At 46.5% G+C, this 22,896-nt stretch overlaps 1 protein-coding gene across 1 annotated transcript in view; it reads right to left on the bottom strand.

Annotated features, from left to right (window-relative positions):
* Positions 1-22,896, bottom strand: part of LOC121833002 (unconventional myosin-Ia-like) — a 136,599-nt gene that overhangs the window by 54,429 nt on the left and 59,274 nt on the right. The gene's annotated exons all lie outside the window — the stretch shown is intronic.

A 22,896-nucleotide genomic window follows, 5' to 3' on the forward strand; every position in this document is an offset into this window, starting at 1 on the left:
CAAAGAAATGTCGACACGAAAATCTGGACAGCTACCGCCATCTATAAGCGACAATAGCAACCAGACAATCGGCTTGCCGGCCTTGCTCATAGATGGCGACAGCCTTTCCAGCCTTTCTACTCTGGTTTTCACCAGAGTGGAAAGGCTGAATTTCTCTAGACGTCGTCCTCGAGGTCGTCCGATAAGTCGTCCTAAACGTCGTCTTTGAGGTCGTCCTTGAGGTTGTCCGAGAGGTCTTCGAGGTCGTCCTCGAAGTTGTCCTTGAGGTTGTCCTAAACGTCGTCCTCGAGGTTGTCCTTGAGGTCCTCCTTGATGTCGTCCCAGAAGTCGCTCTTGAGGTCGTCCTAGACGTTGTATTCGAAATCGTCCTAGAAGTCGTCCCTGAGGTCGTCCAAGAAGTCCTTGAGGTCGTCTGACCATAGTACAGCTTCGCTGGTCTTCCTTCTTCACCAGGGGGAAAGGCTGAAAATGTTTTATTCTTTCTTTTTCAATTAATTGCACGTCAAAAATAACTTACGCGTGTTTCATAGGTTCTAAAGGTCAAGAATTCGTTCTAAGTAGTATTTACTCGAAGTACCAAAATCGTTGCACCGCCAATTTTAAATAACTGTACACTATTTATTTATAACGTCAACTAGAGCATATTTGTGAGGTTGGTGCTTTAGCACTAACGTTTAACAGTGCATTTGAGTACACTGTATATTAATTGACGACGTGATAAGAACAACCATACCAGATATAAACGGGGACCATGCGAAGATTGTAAATGCGGGTTTCTTTTCAAAGAAGAGTAGGGTGCTGGGTGTCAATTAGAAATTTTAACGAGATTTATCACCCCCTCTAATCGAATAATTAATCAATCAATCGGGTTCATTTATTTTCAGGCAAAATAGCTTAAAAATGTTAAACTTAAATTTTTTTGTGTTTACTGAATATGTGATAAACATGGCAATGTACAATTTCGGATTTTTAATCAATGTGTATTTGAGAACAACGACAAGGCACCCACATTCACAAATGATTACATCAGCGGCAGAGGCAAAGAGTTTTGTTGATATTCTTCGGCATAAGCGAACTCTTTTAATTGATCCGAATACTGCCTGATGTATTAAACGGACACTCGTACGGCGTTGAAGTGGATGGGACACGCATAACCTCCTCCACTTGTTTGGGATTACAAATCTCGACCCTTTAGGCGAAATTATGACCTTAGGTCACAATTTCGTCTGAAGTTTTTCTTAGTACAGGTGTGCTCGTCCATATCTACGTGGTGACAGCGTTAAAGATTTACTTGTTTTGTTTATTTGTTTTTGTCTAAATTTATTCTATTAACCGGTTAAAAATTCAATTATGATAAAAGCATGAATCGATTAACTGTTACGTTAATCGATGAAGTTCCTAGCCCTGTACAAAAGTGCTTGAACCAGACGAACGCAAGTGCATAGGAAGCACTTCGCAAAGCCATTCGTTTGTACTGTAGTTCCAGCAGAGCCAAATAACATTTGCCGAACAAATACAGTCGATGATTTGAAGGCTCGGAGGTACAGGCTTTTATTTTGCGATACGCTGGCTAAGATGGCAAATTTCAAACAGCAGCCGAATAAAAAGTATAAAAAAAATAATAATAACTACCAGAGAAAACGCAATCGGGCGTAGAGCTTTTCCCGCTGTATGTTCCGTTCGCAAGAAACAGCCGCAACAACAAAGCGAAGCGAACGGTTCAAATTTCTCGTTAGGGGAAAAAAAATTGACAGAGAGAGAGCTTAGAAACCGTAAACTCCGAGCCCGTCTCGGAGCTTTTGATCCCACGTCTGGCGGTGAAGTGGTGCCCGGCACGCTCTCCCGAGATCTGCCCTCGAAATCGGCAATCGCGTGGCGCAGTCAGCGGCTCGGAAGGTTAGAGAGCCTAGATTCATGAGGGAGGGGGACAACTGAAACAACGGGAGAGCGCTTTCCATTTAAAGGCCGACGCCTCCTGCGCACACTGGTCGCAAGTGCGCATGCGTAGTGTTTCGGCACGAAGAAGAGATAAGGGGGCAAAAGAATCGGAGGCGCTTGCGGATGATTGACGCACGCTTTCGGCCCCTTCTTCGCAGTTCCTGTATTGCAAACACGGCCCACGGACCACGTCAGACCGATCGAGCAGTCGGGAACACTCTGAAATCTAGGCACACCGCGAAAAGTTCTTCCTTCGTGATCCGCATTCGCTCCGGAACGTCGAAGAAAAACTGAAAGAGTGGTGTCTCCTCATTCGGAAGCGCGGGAAGCGGCAAGGAGCCGGCAAGATGGACCGCCAATCTGGGCTGCCTACAGCCGATCCACTAGATACGTTCCTCCCACCGTCGCCCAAGAACCTTGTACTCCGTTTCAGCTTGCGGTGGACTGCAGAGGATACGAATTAGGAAAACCGATCACACTCCGTGTGTGAGTGTGTGCGTGTGTGTCACGTGACCTATTGGAGAAACCAACGGCGCCTAGAAGACTCAAAGACCGTGCACTTGAATTTCGACGTCGCCGCAGCGAGATGGAGCGCAGACACAGATCGAACACGAGCCCTGCATCGGCATGTGGTTGGCAGTCGTGCCCGTCACCCGTCAGAGGACACTCAGTCCCGGGCTTGGTTCCTATTTTTGAGTTTACGCCATCCGAGTTTGATGACGTTCCGCGGAAGAAGACGAAGATATCGTTCGCATACTTTGATGACCCTAGGGGGGTGTTGGAGAAACGCGTCGACGTACGGGGCATTGAGTCAGTCACGTGGTACGTTCTAGGCTTCGGATTGGCTAGGACGACTCGTAGCGTCCGTTCCGTTCCACCGTAAGGTCAAGCTCCGAGTAGAGCTCTCCCTAGAAATTCCACGGAGCGGAACAAATTCTTCCTTCTCGCTATTTAAAAATACAAAAAAAAAAAAAACATTCGTAGTTTTCTTGTTTTTTTTTTTTTTAATTTGGTTTGCACTGTCGACGAATTAGTAGAGGATCCCAGCTAGTGATGGCTGCGTTCTCAGGGAAAACAACAACAAAGTAACCAATTCAGATCCTGTATCACCACTTATACTATAGCGTACGAAAGCCTTTTTCTCTGCTCCCATAAAGTATCACTCCTGGAAGAGCCCCCCCTGAACGTAAAATAGACTAGAATACGCCTTAAGGCCGCGGTCGCAGCGCTGCTAATACTGTCTGTAGAAACTGTCTGAGACGTGTTTCTTCCTTGTATGATGGTCCTGTCATATCGCTCGTGCAAAAAGTGTCTGCTGGCATCTCTGAACATGATGCCAAGCATATGTCGCCGAACATATGTTCGGCAAACATGTTTCGAGCCAAATTTAGGCGTGTTCGGAGGTCCTCGTTTCACCATGTTTGTAGAGAAACAACGTGTCTTTTGCATGGTCCATATTACGAGCGAAACGGAACGGACGTCGTTTTAATGTGCCGCGAAGCTGCAATTCGCCAGGAGGCTACCGCGAGGGCACTGCCTTTTAAAGGAGCACTCAACTGCCTTTTTATAGAAGCTCGTTTTTACGGCATATTGTTTGTTGGGCTTTTCTCAATAAAAAAAAATAAAAAGAGATCACTTTTAGATGGCAAAACATCCTAGTAAACTAGGTGCATCAGAAATACACGGACACTATTTCCTGTTGGGGGGAGGGGGCTGGGGGGGGGGGGGGGGGGGGGGTGGGAGGATTCTCGTGTTTCCACCCCCTCTATAAATCATGACCATTTAAAATAGTTGATCGCGTGGGGATTCCGACCGTTATTATTATAGCTCTTTTTATACGTCAAATGTTTCGGTGTAGTAACTATTGTCTGAAAATGCCGTCGGACAACTCCCCCTTATGTCTGCTCCAAGACGCAGAAAGAGGGGCGCGTCACAATTTTTGATTAAATTTTTAATAGGGATATCAGCTGCCGATGAGTGTAATTTCGGTGTTGTTTTTTTTAATGCTTAGAGTCCGTAGAGATTGAGTTATCACCATAAATAGACGATCTAAAAATTCACTTGAGTGCCTCTTTAATAGCTTTCGAAGGTCTTCAATAAAGGGACAATCATAGAAAATTGTGTACGAGTATTAAACTAAGTGGTTAGGGTGCATAGCGCAGTATGGATTTATTATTCGACTTTGCGGCAGTACGAAGTCAGCTCACGTTGAAATTAGCAAGTAAGGGGAGCAGGGGGGGGGGGGGGGGGGTGTTGAATCACACCTGGGCCGGCTTGATAGAACAGCGTCTCAGCTGAGACAGGGTGAAAGAAAACACTGCAAAGGCTGGGGCGCGCGAGCGTCTTGAGACGCGGTTTGAGCCCCGCTCAGCTCGTGCGCTGGCTTTGACAGTGCTTTTTTTCCCCCAGGTTCAGCTGAGACGCTGTTTCTAGCAAACTAGCCCTTGTATCACACAACTAGAAAGTTATCTTATTGTATACGTAAATGCACGTATCAAAATGCTTTTAAAAAACTGTACATTAATGGATCTATGCTGATAACATCTGTTGCTGGGCGGTCAGCATGTATCTCTATATAAACAGAGCACGACTACAGAAATCCATCAACATCAGAGCACAGTACCTTCGCTACCATGGTCTCTGCATAACATCAGACAAGTCAGTTGTGATAGCATTCACCAAGAGACATACAGTTAAATACGCAAATATTATACATGAAATCACTATTACATATGTGAGGAAGCAGAGATTTCTTGGCATAGCCCTGAATAGAAAGCTGAATGGAACGCACACATAAAGCGAATAAAGAAGAAGGTTCCCACATTTGTTTAAATAATCAGAATGAAAGGTGGAACCAATCGGGTTGCTCTTTCTCTGAACCCATGGCCCTTTTCAATGCCTTGTTCCTCAGACTATTGCGCTACAGTCTGCCTGTTACGCGTAGTTTCACACTCTCTTAAAAAAACTCGAAAGTGCCCAGGCACAAGCTCTCCGCGCATGCTTAGGACTCCCTAAATGTATTTCCAATCTGGGAACTCTGGCAGGAGGCGTCAGCATTCTCGTTCGCATTTCACAAACACTCGAAATCTAGTGTGGTCATCTTCACCAGAAAACTCGAGTATATCAACATCATCTGAGGAATATTGCGACCCAAAGGCCATTATCTGGTTTCGCAGAAATCATAAGAGTGATCGAAGACTACATTCCCAGTTGTTTTGAGACTGCAACTATATCGACGTATCCGCCATGGCCCTACCCCCCCCCCCCCCCCCTTAGAAGTTAGAACAGATATACCAGGCGTTACATCAAAAGTATCCGTGCTCATCCCAGTGATCACGCAGGTTGCTCTCGAATACATCTACCATCTACATATTTATACCTTAGTTACGTCTTTACTGAGAGTTCCACAACGCCGGCATCATCTTCTCTAGGGGTATAGCTTTCATGTAAGCGCAAATCATGTAAAGCAAATCTGAGCCACGTTACACCATAAGGGGCGGCAGAGTTCGCTGCAACATGAGCAGCCACATCACCACGCTGAAAGCCCACAATTTTGGGCAATATGTGTCGACTCTAAACCGGCACTTCAGACTTTCTCGCCAATGAGAAAGTGTAACCCATCTTTGCAGATTGCCCACGAAACACGTGAAGCAGCTCACCGTGCTTGATGCCATGGACACAGTATTGTCCTAGAATGGATTCCCGCTCATTGTGGGATAGCCGGGAAAATCTCTGCGAGACAGAACCACCACAGAGCTCATAACGGTCTTCATTCTAGTATTGAGATTCGACGCAAATATCCTATTAATGAATATAAGGAGTATTCACTGGGCGCCATATTTGTGGGTGATGTCTAGAGCGCATGCTCTGAACGAGCCCACATTAAGAGGCTGCTAAGACCGGCAATCTTGAGGGTGCGGAATGCACGTTACAAAAGAACTGTGGAAGCTCGCTATCATTACGCGTTGAGCAGTCGCGCACACAGCTATGGCCGCCAGTGAATACTCCCTATAGGCAAATGAATAAGAACGTCTATGAGGGAGAATCTTCAATATCGCTGCACCTTTCTTGAGAATGTAGACGAAATGCACGCGCGCCAAATTACACCGCTATTGCTGACTTTCTTCTGTCTTACCGAGATACCAAGCCACTGTAGCGGGCTTTGACGAGCTTTCACAATGACCAATGCTGGGGGGAAGGACACAGTCGGAACTAACATGGTAATAACCTGTACTGCTGTGGTAAGGATGGAAAAGTGATCAAACGAAGAGAACAAAAACTGAAGGTGGGTTATGGCGGCTCTCACGCACAGCTGCTGCAAAAGGCCTAAAAATGCTCAGCTCCATTTCCGTATTTCATGAGGACTTTAAAGAGCAATTGAGATAGTTTTACATCGTTTAAGACTTAAAGTTGCATACACCAATAATTACCTTCATAAAATCGGCAAAGGTGACCTTTTCGAATGCCTATAAACCACAAAAGCCCATGACATCCAACACGTGTTGTGCGATTGCATTGAATACAGTCTTGAAAGAAAGCAGCGAAGACCCGACGGAGCCTGACAGAAGACCAGAAGGTAAACCTTCCTGTTTTGCTTGGTCCTTAGACGTGTCCTGCTCGAGCGTGTAAAGCTACGAAAGCTCTTCTGAAATTCCGCAAGAATACTCACCTGCACCAAACACGTGTACGTGGAGATTAAATGAAATTCCTTTTGCTTTATTTTGCATTTTGTGTGATCTCTATTTTTCTCTCTCCCTATCACTTTCTCTTTCATGTATTAACCTTTTTCAATCAAATTATGACATTCCCTTCCGTTTATTTCACAGTGTAGTGAACCAGCAATTGGCGCTTGTTGACCTTTTTTCGTTTAATATACGCCAATTTCTTTCTAAATGCACATTGGGTGTTGGCCAATAGAAACGAAAGACCAAGAGGGCATCATAAACATATCCTAGTTTGCAAATTATGGCCTTTCTACCTTTCTACTTGAAGCGTGTTTCATACAGATAAGAGTAGATCAACAAAGAAACAAGCAAAAATATTGTTTTACTTCCTTAGAACTTTATGATTATTTACAAAAAAAACGGAAGGGCTATATTTTATAGATGCGCCCTAAAACAAAAAAAAACAAAAATCTGTATGAACACGTATATGAAAACAAGTATAGATTTATCATGTATCAGGGGTTTTAGAGTTGGAATGGTTTCAAGACCACTTCCTCCATATTGTACACGTGTTACACGCACGTAACATACAAAATCTTCTCAACTGCGGCGAGCCACACAAAATTTAATAAATAGACCACCACTCGTCAAACAAATATGGTTCTATTATATGGTATTAAGAGAGAAAATGGTTCATAGAGGTTTTATCTTTTTTTTTTTTTTTCACCATAGGACGAGTTATTCTAATTTAAAATCATCACTTTATACCGCTTAATGTCTTCCCATAACTTGCAGCTCCCGAGCTAAGAAACTTGAAAGTGTATTATTTATCTATAATAGTAACAAAAGGGCAGATTCGTAAGCTATCTTAATGCGCATTGAAAAAAAAACGCTTTCTTAGACACATTGAAGGAGTCCACGGCCTGCCATTTTCCTGAGTCTATAATCCAAAGAAAAAAAAAATATAGTCTGGCAAATGTGCCACATGACCCTGACCGTGTACAGCATTGGTACTGCGTGATGCACGTTAAGGACCCCAGGCCAGCGGTTGTACTGCACTGGCTAAATTTCTTTTCTACAGCTGGGAGGCTCGTCGCCCGTTGAGGCAGACCAAGTTATAGCCTGTATAAACATACACACAACCCAATTTATCCATAATCCGATAAACCTGATCGAATAAGCCCGATCTAATCAAATAAATATAGAACATCAGCATTATGTTAGCCTTTCGGTCACATATATACGTTGTCCTCGACCACGAATTGGTCGTGATTGGTCAGTGCGCATAAGAACCGCATACAAGTAACGATCGAGATTCTACTTACGCAAGAGTCGTCAGATTGAATCGGAAAGACGACATAGCTTCAACATAACGGACCCTTATTTTAAGGAAACGAACAACAACGAAAAATCCGACGGGTGCAAAAGTAAAAGGAAAAGCCAGAGAGATCTTGGTGCCTGTGCATTCACTCGAAGCGTGATATTCAGCCAGCTCCGCCTTCACACGCTGTGAAACACAAGCGCTCCACGTCGCCCCTTAAGAACCAAACCGATAAAGAAACAACGCGGAAATGAAGTAGTACCACCACTCGATGAGCGGGGGCCACGGAGACACTGCCGGAGCCGCTTCTTCACTTTGGCTCGTGGCCGAAACCCCGCGGTCTTTCCCCCTCGCCGTCCCGCCGTCGAGCGCGGCCGGGGCGTCGTGTTTCAGCGTCCTTGTTCCCCGTCGTTGTCGGGCGCTCGGCTGGCGGAGTTGGGTTCAAGGGGAGCCATTTCTTTCCGGGCCCTGTTGTGCGCCGCCCCGCGAATCCATCATGCCGCAGCGGGGTCGTCGCTTGGCTCCAGAGTCCAAACCCGGCTTCGCCGCCAGCGGCGCAAGGGCGTCCCAGGCATCCGGCAGCAAAAACAAAAAGGCTCTGGGACGGCCGACACGAACGTAAGATCAATGTAGCTCCCGAGGCAGCCGAGGAAGTGGGTCGACATCGCGTCCTTTCATCACTGTCGTCGTTAGATCGTCCGCGGGAAGAGGAAAAAAAAGTGACTCGGCAGAAAGAAAGGCACGGAAGAGCGGCACCACTTTAAACCCGACTCGGCTCGAGGAGTTCGAGGGATTGAGTCTTACTTCACTTTCTGTGTCGAATGCGGGGATATGCCAACTTGGCGTGTATATATCATGACGCTCGGTTGTGCAGAAGGGACCTTTTCAAGCAGAATATATATACGCACGCAGCGGCAATGTTTCAGTTTTTTGTTTTGTTTTTTTGCTTTGGGAAATATTTTTACAGAAGTTCAGTTTTCGGCGCACAGGCTTAGCAAAAGGAGGAAACCAGGGCAAAGACGTTCAAATTGTTTCAGTGTAACCGGGAAAAGGAGAAACGACAAACGAAAGTTCAGTCTTGTAGTCTGTTGCAACATCCAAAATCTGCAGTAGAAGCTCAGCCTCTACCAGGACATTTTGTACCATCGGTGAAACACTTCGGAGCTAGGGCAGCTAAAGCACGGCGGATTAAGGCAGTGTTGAGTAAAGTACATCTAAAAAAGCACTTGAAGTAAAGTACTAAGTAAATTATAGCTTATGTACTTCAACCAAAGTATTGGGTGCATTGGGTGCAATGCACTTGGAGTAAAGTACTATAAATATAATGTACTTTCATAGTGAAGTACAAGTACTTTCTAACTGAATCATAAAAGAGAACATGTACTCTTTCATAACGCCCCCTTCATTCCCCTATAGTTTTTTTTTTTAAAGCGAAAGCCTTACATGTCTTATCATTCATTTCTTGAGTGAAAACACGTCGGCGACATGAGAGGTAAAACGTTTACGTGACATTTGCGAATTTCAATATTCCTCCGAAAAGAATTTAAGCTCTTGTCTCTCGGCTGGCGTCGAACCAGAGACCTTTCTTTCAGTATAGTCCGACGCGGAGCGGAGTAGTACCGCCACATCCGTAAATCATATGTCTGTCTTTAAAGGGATACTGAACCAAGGAATTTAGTGTCCATAATGAGTGGCGCACGTCTTTCCACGAGCCAGCGGCCGCCGGTGTGCGCGAGCACACGCAACGAAAATGACGTCAAAGACCTCTATTAGCGCTTAAAGGAGCGGTGCAACGATATTTACTTGGAATGTTTTTCACTTTACACGAGCTTATTGGCACTAGTGGGACTCAAAGATACTCGCACGCTACGCCCCTGGCCAAGAAACTCGTTTGTTGCGGTGTAATTTCAAGCACAAAAGCCCTAATTTTTATTCAATTTCTCCTTTGCAAAATTTGATGACGTAACATGGGGATCGCAGTACACCCCAACGACGATATTTGAATGCGGTTCAAAGATTGGACCCGACCATTGCGTGGGCACTCAATTTGGGCTCGTGATAATTACTACCTCTAGAAGCATTCGGGTAGCGGCCCGTGTCCAATCTCTGCAACGAGGACAATAGCCGAGCCATAACAATGTCTGGAACTCAGCGCGTGTTCTGTGCTTTGCCAACCCCAGCGAGTGGCTATGATCAACATTGGCGGCATATAATCGGCTCCAGATCGCGTGGCCGCTTGTTCTGGCTGCGAGTTGAGGGGGTGAACGCTGCTCGATTTTCTTTAATTTTTTCTGGAACTTCTATGGCGTGGGGGTGAATAACGAACACGTGTTTTATAGGTCATTAACGTCAGGGATCCGTTCTAAGCGGTATTTGTGCCAAGTACAGAAATTGTTGCATCGCTCCTTTAAGATGACAGTGAAATGTATGGGCATCGGGCCAAAGAAGAATAAAGACAAGTTTTTCATCTACAAAATGGTGTCTGGTGTAAAAGGTAAGCAATTAATTGGTTAAAGAAGCACGTAGCTTTCACTTGTAGAGATGAAAAGCCTGTCTTTATTCTCCTTTGGCCCGAAGCCCATGCCTTTCACTGTCCTCTTAACCGCAGATAGAGGTCTCTGACGTCATTCTCGTTGCGTGTGCTCGTGCACACCGGCAGCTGCTGGCTCGTGGAAAGAACGTGCGCCACTTATTATGGACACTAAATTCTTTGGTTCAGTATCCCTTTAATGCGTCGGCTCTTGGGCTTTCAACTTCAGGTCGTCTTTAGGATAACATAAGTTACCTTGTGTTTTGTTTTGTTTTTTTTGTTTTTTTTAACTGGTATGCATTTTCCCTGGGATACTCGGAGGTGCATCAGTTATTTTTGGAAATGGCAGCGAATATTGGATAAAGTAAAGTGGAATTCAGAATTGACAAAACAGAATTTTTGATGCATATTTAACAGGACCAATTTTTTGGAATAAATCTTGAAGTCGGAGGTTGTATGTTTCTCTAGAAGTACCAGAAGAAAAATGCTATAAGTAAAGTACAAGTACATACTCAGAAAATGTACTTGAAGTGAAGCACAAGTGTTTTATACCTCCTGAAACTACTAACTTAAGTACAATGTACTTAAAAAACCTCTGACACGCCAAAAAAAAAAAAAATTCATGCTAGGCGTTGAAATGGCATATCAGGACATTATAAAAAAAAATTGTTTCTCTATAGTGTTGCGTAGTTTTTTTTTAAATAAAATATAGAAATACGAGGCCCAATTCAAAGTTCCTGCCAGTGCACTGTGGTGTAACAGTGTACCGCAAGGTGTCGGGGCGGTCAGAAGGGAGGCATCGACCTACGTCACTAAAAGTAGGTTCGCCGGAAGTCGCGTGAGTTTCACTCCTCGTGCTCTCCGCGACCGTGCCTAAGACTTTTTTTTTTATTCTGTTTTTTGTACGAGCGATCGTAGAAAACGAAGTTTCAGTTCCACTCTTTAGGGAGGTTTAGAATAACGTACGCAATTTTAGCGCACGCTGGCGCTAAATTTAGCGCTTGTATTAGCGCACGCGACGCGAGAGAGTTTTAGAATAGCGTTTCTCCGTCGCGACGCAAAAGCCCAAGCATCTCGCGCTTGCGACGCCACCAAGATGCAGTCACAATTTTTATTTCACACACGAAATGCTCTAACTTAAGAAAAAACAAGTTGTTTAGTCCAGAGTATTATTTTAGATTTGTTTAAACGTGAGAATGCGACGCGAGCGGTTGACCGGTCGTGTCCGCTTGCGTCGCCTCGGCAAGAGAGGTCTCGTGTACTGACCTTCGCACATCGTACCTTCGCCGAGAAATGTTCGCGCGTCACAAGGATCAAGCTGTCGGTGATCGTTGTCAAACCGAGTACAATGTCGTCCCGTATTGAAAATCGCAGTCACGAGGATGCCGCCGACGTCGCACTCACGACGCCGCCAAAGCAGCCGCTGACATAATCCTGGAAGCCGCCATTTTTTTTTCAACTCTGCTCGTCTTGGCTTTAGCCAACTTCTCATCACGAATCCTCCTTGGAGAAGCGCAAAGACCCTTTGCGTACGCACGCTATTTCCGAGAAATAGCGCACGCTAAAATTGCGCACGCAAAGCGCAAAATCTGGTTTGCGCTCGGAGCATGCGCAGTGGCGACGACGCTATTCTTCGCGCACGCAAAACTTTTGCGTGCGCTATTCTAAAACTCCCTTTTATCGCTGCACCGTTGGTTAGTTTGCGTGCTGTAAAAGTTGAGGAAAAAGGGTCAGTGGATCGACGTGATGGCGGTCAATCATGAAAGCGTTGCGAGTACAAGCCAGTGTACGAGTGCATGATGTCAGTCCGATGATATAGAGCTATACTGAACACAAAACAAACTATCAGTTTTCAAAAAAAAAAATATTTAGAACGCTCGCGGAAATTAGGATTGCTAGCATACAACACGACCGATCGCATTGCTGGAGGTTAAGACACCGATGTCGTTGAATCATCGGATACTCTTCAGGCTGAAGATTCCTGGCGTCTAAAAAATACGAACTGGTGAATCTACCAAGTACAAGTAAACGTCAAGCATAAAGTACGTGTTTTGTCTAGAACATGATGTAGAACTTGTTTACTACGTGGACATACAGCCGATGCGTCGTGATGCCTGAATTCAAGCCTCTTGAGTTCTTCTGCTGCAGGGAGATGGGCAGGAAACTTACAGACCTGCAGTTGAGGTCTCACATCGAGACCTGTGAGTTTTAGTAAACTTCGCCTAGGGTTGTAATCTTCATCATTAAAGTGCATCAAGCATATCCATCGCCTACCCACGGATTCTAATAGCTGTCCTGCGGTAACCGCAGTCAGCCACTGGTTCATCTCTTGTATATGTCTCTCGGAAATGCATGCAGTGGGATCTCTTCTTCAGTTCTCGAAATACCGAGACAGACCCTCACACAGCCCCTTCTAGGCATTGTAGTTGATCACGTCAATTCACTGACTCCTCTTCTTCTACCTTTCAGTAACATTAAGCGATGAAAAGCAAATAAAAGAAACCTTGTCTGTGCTTGGATCGCTGGTTGAGGTGCGGAGAATAACAAAAAATATTTAAAAAAAATATTACAAGCGCTCGCGGTAAGCACGAGGAGGGATACAACTCACGTGACTTTCGGCGATGCCTCCCTTCTGACCGCCCCGACACCTTGCGGTACACTGTTACGTCACAGTGCACTGGCAGGAACTTTGAATTGGGCCTCGTATTTCTATATTTTATAAAACAAAAAAACTACACAACTCTATAGTGAAACAACTTTTTTTGTAATGTCCTGATATGCCATTTCAACGCCTGGCATGAAAATAATTTTTTTTGGCATGTCAGAGGCTTTTTAAAGTACTTCCCAACATTGGATTAAGGCAACGATCGCATGCTATGCTTCGTTTCACCTTAAGGCGCGTTCACACTCTTGCAACCGAGTACGACCGAGAAAGACTTCTTGGGACCGGATGCACTGAGCGGAGCTGGTCCTAAGAGATCGCAAAAGGCTTAAAAACCGGTTTGGTCTCTCTCGGTCGCACTCGGTTGCAAGAGTGTGAACGGGCCTTTATACTGTACCGCAGCGAAGGCTAGAAGCGCGAGCTCCTAGCGTTGGCAGCTGCTCTTAAGTCACGAGAGCTTGTGCCGCCGAGATGTGCCCCAGAACAAAGAGCTCGCGCTTGTAGCCTTTCCTGTGGTACTGGTACATCGTAAGGTGAAACAGAGTATAGTTCCAGACTTCCTTTCTTTTAAAACACTTCTCTCCCTCTCTATCGCACGCTGAAAACCGAAAATCTCCTGAGTGATATTATGGGGAAACATAATACAATCGCTAGTTAGCAGTCTGCATTAAGTGAACAAGGTTCTTGCTGCACACTACTACTACCCGTGTTTCACGGGAACTTAATACCCCTCTCCGACGAAAAAAAAAAAAATTAGTCGTTAGTTGTTTATACAGCAGGAGTTTAGTCTGCCAGAACATGGCGACATTGTTACCCACTGTAGATGAGCAATTTAACCAGTGCGGTACAACCGCTAGCCTGGGGTCTTTAACGTGCACCACGCAGTAGTGATACACGACCGCACGCCGGTACGGTGCTCTCCGACGAACCGTTTAGCCTTCTTTAATCGAAAGGACAATCTTCTGAAAGGAGAAGAAGTTTGTGCCACATGGCACCGCAAATGCTCCTTCCCCTAAAGCGTCCTTTTCGGGAAAGAAGCTCGCTAGCCTCCTTTAGTACTACCATAGCCTCCTCTATTCTCAGAAAGCCTGGCTGTTCGACGACGGAGCCATAGAGTGCCCGGTCGCAGATTTGGAGCGCGAGGATCTGGTAGCACAGAGCATTTCTCGGGGAGCCTGTAGTCAGCGCACAGCTTTTGCAGAGGCGAGGACCCGAAACATGGTTTTCAAACCCGACGAGAAAAGAAGCGGTAGCCCGAGGAACGCGAGAAGCACGAGCGGACATGTTATCGTTCGGGACAAATCTGTTTCGGCGTCTCGCCGCATAGGGGTGCCCGTTACATGCCTCTTGCCTGCCGCTCTACCTTTTCACTTTCGGCTGCTGCGTCTCGTGGCGATCTGCCAGGCTCCGTCAGTATAGAGGAGGCTATGGTAGTACAAAGCAAGTACTCCCGACTTTAGAAGCTAACGGCATTGGAGGCGAACTGGCGCATCATTTTGTCACCCTGGTGTTAGAACTTTGAAAGATTGACCTTAATACTGTTTTTTTAGGCGTTGGCGGATGGTACTGTACCCATGAGAAGTTTCCGTTGATAATTAGAATCTTAACTGTGCCAGAATCGATCTGTATCATCTTGCTCCTCACGCATCTCGGGCTATTCAACGACTCGTCTGCGCGCTCACTCCTATTTCAGATATTGCTGGTATGATGAATTAAACTCGGATATAGATAATTTTCAAATTTTAGCTTTAGGAAGACACTTGTCTTCAATGATTTCTAGGTCTCAGTCAGCAGCAGCAGGCAATAATTTAGTGCGCTGTAAATGTAATATACTGTCGTGGTTGCCGGGTGTCTGGCTGTGACACGAAAGATTATTGCAAATGTTTCCTCTCCTCAATATTCGAATCATTTGCGTTTCAAAAAAAATTTTTCGTAAAACAAGCATTACCTTATATTGTTGCAAACGATTACAAAATTTTATAATAATATTTTGAGTTTCGGTTTTAACCTTCTGTGGCCAGCCCCAAAGGAATCAATATTGGTGGTAAATAGCATTTTGCCGGCCGTGTGACCGCAGCTCCTTTGGCACCATATCCTTTAGCGGAAAGGATAGTCAATGGAAATGAGCTTTAAGGCGTCGTCTGACAGGGGTATAAGCGGTCCTTGTAACGTACTTCTTATAGACGCTTTACACACGCACCAGATCATAGCCGCCATTGCTGACCTTTTCTTGTTTTACCGAGGTGGCGAGCCATTTAACGAGCCTCTACAAAGACCAATACTGGGGAGAAGGACACCGTAGAATCTAAATGGCAATAACCTGTTCTGCTGTGGTAAGGATGAAGTGAAGTAAACAGAATAAGAGGAAACAAAAACTGAAGGTCGGTTATGGCGGCGACCACGCGCAGCTGCTGCAAAGCATGTATTAGCGCGAGATGTTTCGGTGGCGCCCTCGTCATTCCCTTGTGAACAGCAAGTTCGATGGTGTTTGTAATTAGCATGGCGGAAGCTTGTAATCATATCGTTTTTGAACTAACACTGTCAACACCGTCAAAATTGAAGTCCTCACGTTCCTCTTATTTTCATCCATGAGAACTCCTTTGCTGACGTCATGGACAGCATTCGGTCAATCGTGGAAGGCCGACCACCACGACGCTTTCGATCGCGCACGGCGCTAATAGAATCGGCGAACCGGTACACGCCGTTAACAACGCACAGAGTGGAGATCGCAAGCTGATTCGCTGATTATTTCAAAGCAAATCGTTCTTAAAGATTTTTTTTTTGAATGGCCGTAATGCAGGGTTACTATACCCTTTTTTGCAGGGTCATTTCCAAGGCGTTAAGATAGAACACATCTGTAGAATCAGGCAATGAGCACGTGCATGGTCCCGGTTCTGCGCGTGCCCTTCGGCAGGCGTTGCATGGTCAGCTTATTCTACAAGGGCATTCTGACTGAAGGTATTCGAAAAGGATGTTCCCGCGTAAACATAGGTATACATGCTGGGAAAACGCAAAGACGGAAAGGGGAAAGTAAGTTGCACTGCCAAAATTACTCTCGTCTTATCCCGTTTCATATGGTGCAGAAAGGAGCGAAAGAAGGAATATAAGGGGATCGGTGGCCGAGTGGTCTAGCGCAAAGAAGTTCGGAGAATGTGGAGCAAAAGCTCGCGCTGCAGAATGCAGGGATCCTCGGTTCAATCCCCAGCCTTGCCCGTTTCGATCTGGATGAGGATCATACCGGCCAGAGCCGTATATGAAGAGAGTATGGTCAATGGGAGTTGCGGGCAGAGTCAGGGCGTGCGGCAGAGTCGGAAAGAGGGCTTGGCATGCTCTCTTGACCAACCAGAAGCCGAAAAGAATCCCTTAGTGGTGGTAGCGAGAAACAGTTCTGATCGAAGGTCTATGTTCGTATATGGTTTTAAGAAGCGCGTAAGAGTGAAGTGTAGTAACTCTTCGTGGTTGAAAATAGGGTGCACGTGTTGTTTTGATCATGATCATACAGAAAGATGTAAGAAACGAATGTGCCGCTCAACTCTGTTTTGCGCGGACAGAGTGTGACCGCTCGGACGGCAGATTCCCGGCCCTCGGCGTTTGGCGCACGGATTAGGTCGATCGTTCCGCTAGTCGCACTCTTCCACCTTCATTTTGGATGAGCGTGATTGAAACATCACGTGTACCATATTTTCAGCCATCGAGAGTTACTCCAATGCAGTTATCAGGTTTGTTTCTCGCGACCACCGCCAGGGTATTATTTCCGGCTTCTGGTTGGCCACATTCGAATTTCTGAAGACGCCCTGGAACACGCCCAGCCCGCTTTCGGCCAATGACGCCTCCTCATTTGTCTCCTATACTTCCCAACGAATGACCAAAGTCTCTACATATACGGCTCTGGTACCGGCGTTTGGTCGCGTGTCACTACTGCGTGGTGCACGTTAAAGACACCAGACAAGCGGTTCTACTGCACTGGCGAATTGCTCATCTAGAGGTGAGAGACAAGTCGTCCGCTCAGGAAGACTAACCGCCGAATACAGGAACCTCACTCAAACTGCACTCAAACTGAAGGGCCCCTCCACTTCCTTGAGGAAAACGCGAGGGCCGGCACTGGCCAATCGTGACGGAGGATCCGTCCTCGCGATTGGCCAGCGCCGGCCCTCGCGCCTTCCTCGAGGAAGTGGAGGGGCCCTTCAGTTTGAGTTTAGTTGGAGTGAGGTTTCTGAATTTGGTGGTAAGTTCACGCTGTATAAATTTAACCCCCCCCCCCCCCCCCTTTCCCGCTAAGGCATATACTTGTTCATAAGTTTTCGTAACACTCTTCATCAGAGGTTCCCAGATAGGGGTCCGCGGACCCCTAGGGACCCCTTAAGACCTTCATGGGGTCACGGGAGCTCTCGACTGTTGATCAGGCCGAGCGATTAAAGATATTTTTTCTTCAGAATGGAAATTCGAGAATGTTGGTAAGGCGTGATTTATTAAAACGTCTTTTTTTTCTAATTGATGCTGGCTATCTCACAAAGCTAAATAGACCCAACCACGTGTGCCAAGCTAGTAGGGCTGATTATTCTCTGTTCCAGAGCTTCAAAGTTCGTTAACACAGATTAAGTTTTCTTCGCTTACCCCTTTGTAATTATAAGCGCCCCACTTCGGGTAGATGGGGTTCCCCATCCCATCCCGCCAATCCAGAATTTCCTGAAATGTGAGCGGTCGAGAACCACTGCTCTAAACTTTACAGTGCAAAAAAAAAAAGAAAGATATTGCGAATTGAGTTTTAGTAGTGTCAAAGGTAGTGATGAAATTGAACTGCTCGGTTTAGAACAGTATTCGCACAACCCTAAAGAAAGAAACACGTCCAAGAAAGAACTATAAAAAAGAAATAGAAAGGGAACCCAAACTGCCCGTTGCGCCGCGTCATCAAGCCGGGAGAAAAGGCGCAGCCACTCAGCCTGACACAGCGATTAGGCGCACATAACCGACCAACTCGGGGGAGGCGGCCACTTTTATTTGCCCGGCATTTAGCGAAGCCCCACGCACATGCGGCGGCGTAGTCGGTGCTAGGCTCGAGCAGGCAGCACTACTACCGCCATAATTAAAAGGCCCGTGATTAATTATTCGGCGAAAGTTATGAGGAGGCATTATTAGCCCCGTACCGTCGCCTCGGCATCCTGCTGGCTCCGGTAATCGTACTTAACCGAACATTGCGGCCGCGCACTGCGCGCTCATCGACCGAACCCGACTGGATCTTACCACGCGCTTTTATGACGTGACCCTGTCTTCCCTTTGCTGCGGAACACACACGCATCCGCTCGCTGACACGTATAAACGTAGAGACAGGTTGCAGGTTTCGTCCGTTCACCCTGACAACCGGAATATTTCACTCGTTTCAAATACGCCTGTGGCTTTCCTTTTTTCTTCATTTTTGTTTTGACATTTACAAAATCTTGTTTTCGTTTCGTCGCAATGCGGTGTAAACCACGCAGAATGGCTATATAACAAAAATGCTGAAGTTAACCTTTCAACTTACAGCATCGTGAAAACCCCAGATCTGAGGGGGGGGGGGGGGGGGGGGGGAGGAGAAGACGGGGAAATTCACTGCCTTTTTGTCATTTTTTACAGCGGAGCTAGTTTCCCCAGTTTCGTGTCCGGTACCAAACAAATGTCGACACTGACATCTATGAGCTACGGCGACAACCAGACAACCAGTCTGGTTGCCACCGTCGCTTATAGTTGGCGGCAACCTTTCCACCTATCATATAAGAATGGATAGTTTGGCGAGTTGGAGGAAATTCATCGTAGGAAACTGCTCGCAAAACAGACGAGGGCGAAGAAGAAACACGGGACGAGCGTACAGCTTGGTTGGTCTTCCTTCTTTCCCAGAGTGGACAGGCTGAACGTTTTAAAGACATTTTAAATGCGTCGCATATATAGCGCGTTTGCTCACGTCCACCCAAAGCCAAAGTGCTTCCGGACATATTAGGCTTTGCACCGAACGGATTGCCTGTGAACACGTGTATCAATCCGGTCGACCGCTACGAAACGCCGACCGTCGTCCTGTCGCTGGTGAGCCTAGCACTCCCGTGATGTAGCCGCGTCCCTAGCTCCTACTTTTTCACATTGCGGCTTCCGTGGTTATCAAGCGCAACAAAGCCGGCCACGAAGTTTGCAAGCAAAAGGCTTTCTTGTGCGTGTAGTCCGCTTTGCTGCCGACGAGCGCTTAAAACGTTCCGCGTTGCACGCTCTGCCCAGGCTGCATAGCAGGGTCGGACACAAACGCGCTAAGAGCTGGCCTTTTAATTGCTACGCATGTAATATGCATTTAAAAAGAAGGACGACACCCACTATATGTCTTGAGCTCGTCCTCCTGAGTTACGTTATTTTGAAACGCAACGCGTTTTCCATGAAATTGGGTTGTGTGTGTGTTTATACAGCCTAGAACTTGGTCTGCCTCACAGGGGCGACGAGTCTCCCAGCTGTAGATGAGAAATTTAGCCAGTGCGGTACAGCCGCTAGCCTGGGGTCTTTAACGTGCATCACGCAGTAGTGATACACGATCGCACGCCGGTACGATGCTCATCCAGATCGAAACGGGCAGGGGTGGGGCTCGAACCCAGGATCCCTGGGTTCTGCAGCGCGAGCTTTCGCTCCACGTGCTCCGAGCTGGTGTGCGCTAGACCACTCGGCCACCGATCCCCCCTTTTTCCATGAAGAAACAGCTAATTCCAACCACTTCTCTCGTAGAGCCCGAGGGGGTGCTACAAGCGAAGTGAATATGTCTGTCTGTCTCAGGGTGAAGACATCTATTGTTGCCCTGAATGTGCCAGCGCTCGACGCTCTCGCGCACTCCGTGCGTGACTTGGGCGGTAAGATGGCGTCTATGCATTAGCCAAAGCTACACGCTCGAGCTGAATGACACCGAATTGCGCAAACTTCAACATACATAAAAAAAATTAAAAAAAAATGATTGGGCGGAAAAATGGCGGAGATGTCGCCACTCGAGCAAAAGCGCGCGTGTGTGCGTGTACCTCCTCGATGTGCTTGCAAACGCAAAAACATCGAGGAGGCTTACGGGAATCTGGTTTCTGTGCACGCGCACCTTGTGGTGGGCAAGCGCTGACCCATTTGTAAATAGTGTGTCGGTATGTTCCACAGCTCCGTCGGAAAACTTGCTCCCCGAAACGCGGGTCCCTCGCCTTCGCCGAACCGAGCCATTGCGGGGATTCGATCACAGCGCCACGCTTTGGCGGTCAGTCCGCTGTAAGTTTAGGTGGCGGTACATAATTCATCCTGAATCAGGGGGGGGGGGGGGGGGGGGGAGAGAGAGAGACAGTGTCAGCAAATCTTCACGTTGCCGAAACAGCTTTCATTTTCGTTTGCTGTTGTTTTTCTAAATCTTGGCTGCACTTTCTGGATTGGGCAGTTCCCGAGGAAGTCGAAGCATGGCGCGACTGTAGAATTTCCTCTGTTCAGGTATGTGTAGTTCCCGGAATCTCCGCTGCGGCGAAAGCGGCGGCGCCACAGTCGCATCTCGCTCGACGCTGAGGAACCGGTTGGAGCGAGCTTTGAAAAGCAGGTTCCTAAAGCCGGGGTCACAGCGCTTCATGGCTGGGCCAATATACTCCAAGAAGTATTCGGGAATACAAATATTGAGATACATGTATCTTAAAGGGGCCATGAAACGAATTTTGGATTGGGATGAATGATTTTAAATTGGGACTTTACTAATCGAATATCGTTTAATTGGCCAAAAGAAAGAGGCGAGAAAGTCAAAAGCCAGCTTTTCGGCACGAACATTTGAAAATATAGAGGACTATTTTGTACCTTCTTGCCTTCGAAAGCTCTCCGCCTTTTCACTACATCCGCGGTTCCAAAAGCGCGTCACCGGCGCCAAACTGACGTCAGCAGAGCCCAGCTCACGCATTGGACACGAGAACTGTGTCACTGGGACGTATGCGCTCGTCAACAATTATGCCGTTGACGAATATTTGGATTCGCGTTCGTGGCCAATGAGTGCACTGACGGAACTTATTGTCACTGGGGAATGACAAATTCTATGGTGTGCATAAAAAGCACGGTGGAAGCTAGGAGTCATCGCACCGGTGCCGAAGGAATGTCACGACCACGTGATTTCACAATTCGCATTTGAGTTGAGGATTAAAGCTAAGGAGGAAGAAGCAGGAAAATCGTTTCATGACCCCTTTAAGGCCAAAAACACAAATCCAACGATACATTTTTTTTTTTTGCAACAAGATATTGATGAGATACTTCTGCAAAAACAGCGGAAAAGTATTCCGGAATACACATAACGATACTCACAGAAATACATTTGTTCCCGAACGGTCCGTATACCTGAGGAGGGTGTTCGTGGTGAAGGCAAATAATAATTTATGCTAGTGTTCCTCTCTTTTTTTGTCATTTTATGCACTTCCCCTAACATCAAACTCTTTATTTATCATTAATGACACAAAAAAAAAAACATGTCAGCTCTGGCGAACCACGTAGTTACTGAACGGTAAAGGCTGCATGCCATGCTTGACAAAAAAAGTCTGCACCAAATGAACCAAGTTTGGCCCTCTAAGGGCGCATCTTAAACTGTCGTCTTAATATATGCTTCTGAGTCCCCCATAGTGTGAGGAGATTGGACCATAGAACCGTACCCTTTCTCCACTCAACGCCTTCACAGCGTTCGCTCTGCTGAATTGGGAAGAGGGAAGGACTTTGCGAGATAAGCGCATTTTTTTTATTGGTGCAAATAACATTCTTTGAACCGCAGTTGTTGTCTTTTTATGCCTCTGACTGCTGGATGAAGATATCAGTCGGGTTCATGTTATAAATAATGGAGCAACTTGCACGGATACAATGTTTTTTATCTTTTAAAGGTATCGTAAAAACGGCCACAAACATAACGAGATACCCGAGCGAAGCACAGTATCGCGATACAAGAGATACATCGTAAATGTATTTCACTACTAAAATGCAAATACATTTTTCAAAAGTTGCTCGATGCAGACATACAGATACTCGAAAGTATCTGTATCGCGATACTGCCCAGCCCTGCACTGCTTATACATCATACAAAAGACAGTCTGCATACAGATTCGAACGCGAATCACCACGAGATCCGTGCTTCGAATGCCGCATGGCAATGAAATTCAAGGAGAAAACATTGGCACGCGGCATTCGAACCGGGGATATTGCGTTGACTCATGTTTGCAGACTATCTTTTGTATGGTGTAAGAGAAGTGTGACCCCGGCTTAAGGAAGTTTACCGACAGTGTTGCTCTCCATAGTAGTGTTGGTAGCCAGAATCGTAACCATCGATCAAAATCCAGTGTCACTGCTGGACTGAGCGCGGATGCCGAGTGCGTGCCTCTGCGACGCGACGTAGGCCTAAATATTGCGAACTGATAGAAGCACGAGCGTCACGATAAAATAAAATGGTGGTGCCTATTTGCGAGTTTTTTTGTTCTTTTTTGTCTCGATGAAACAGGAAAGGAAGACAGTCGGTAAAAAGGTGAGCACGGCAAGGAGGAACTTCAGCTGTGGCGCATCCAGCGCGAGCTTCCCACGTTCGACAACGCTTGGGCGTCTTGTGAACCTCGAAAGCAAGCGCGCAGCCAAAGCTCGCACCGATACATTGTGGAAGTCGTGTGTTCAGAAGACTTTTCGTTTTCATTTTGCCCGTAACTATAGCCGAAAACGGCGTCGCAGCCACGCGCGTATGCCCGCGTTCGACAGCATAATTTGACTATACACGCAAAGCCTCCTATTCTTGACAGGCAAAACTGTA

This window comes from Ixodes scapularis, unplaced genomic scaffold (genome assembly GCF_016920785.2).
Source record: "Ixodes scapularis isolate PalLabHiFi unplaced genomic scaffold, ASM1692078v2 PGA_scaffold0__279_contigs__length_252992795, whole genome shotgun sequence".
NCBI classification, from domain to species: Eukaryota; Metazoa; Arthropoda; class Arachnida; order Ixodida; family Ixodidae; genus Ixodes; species Ixodes scapularis.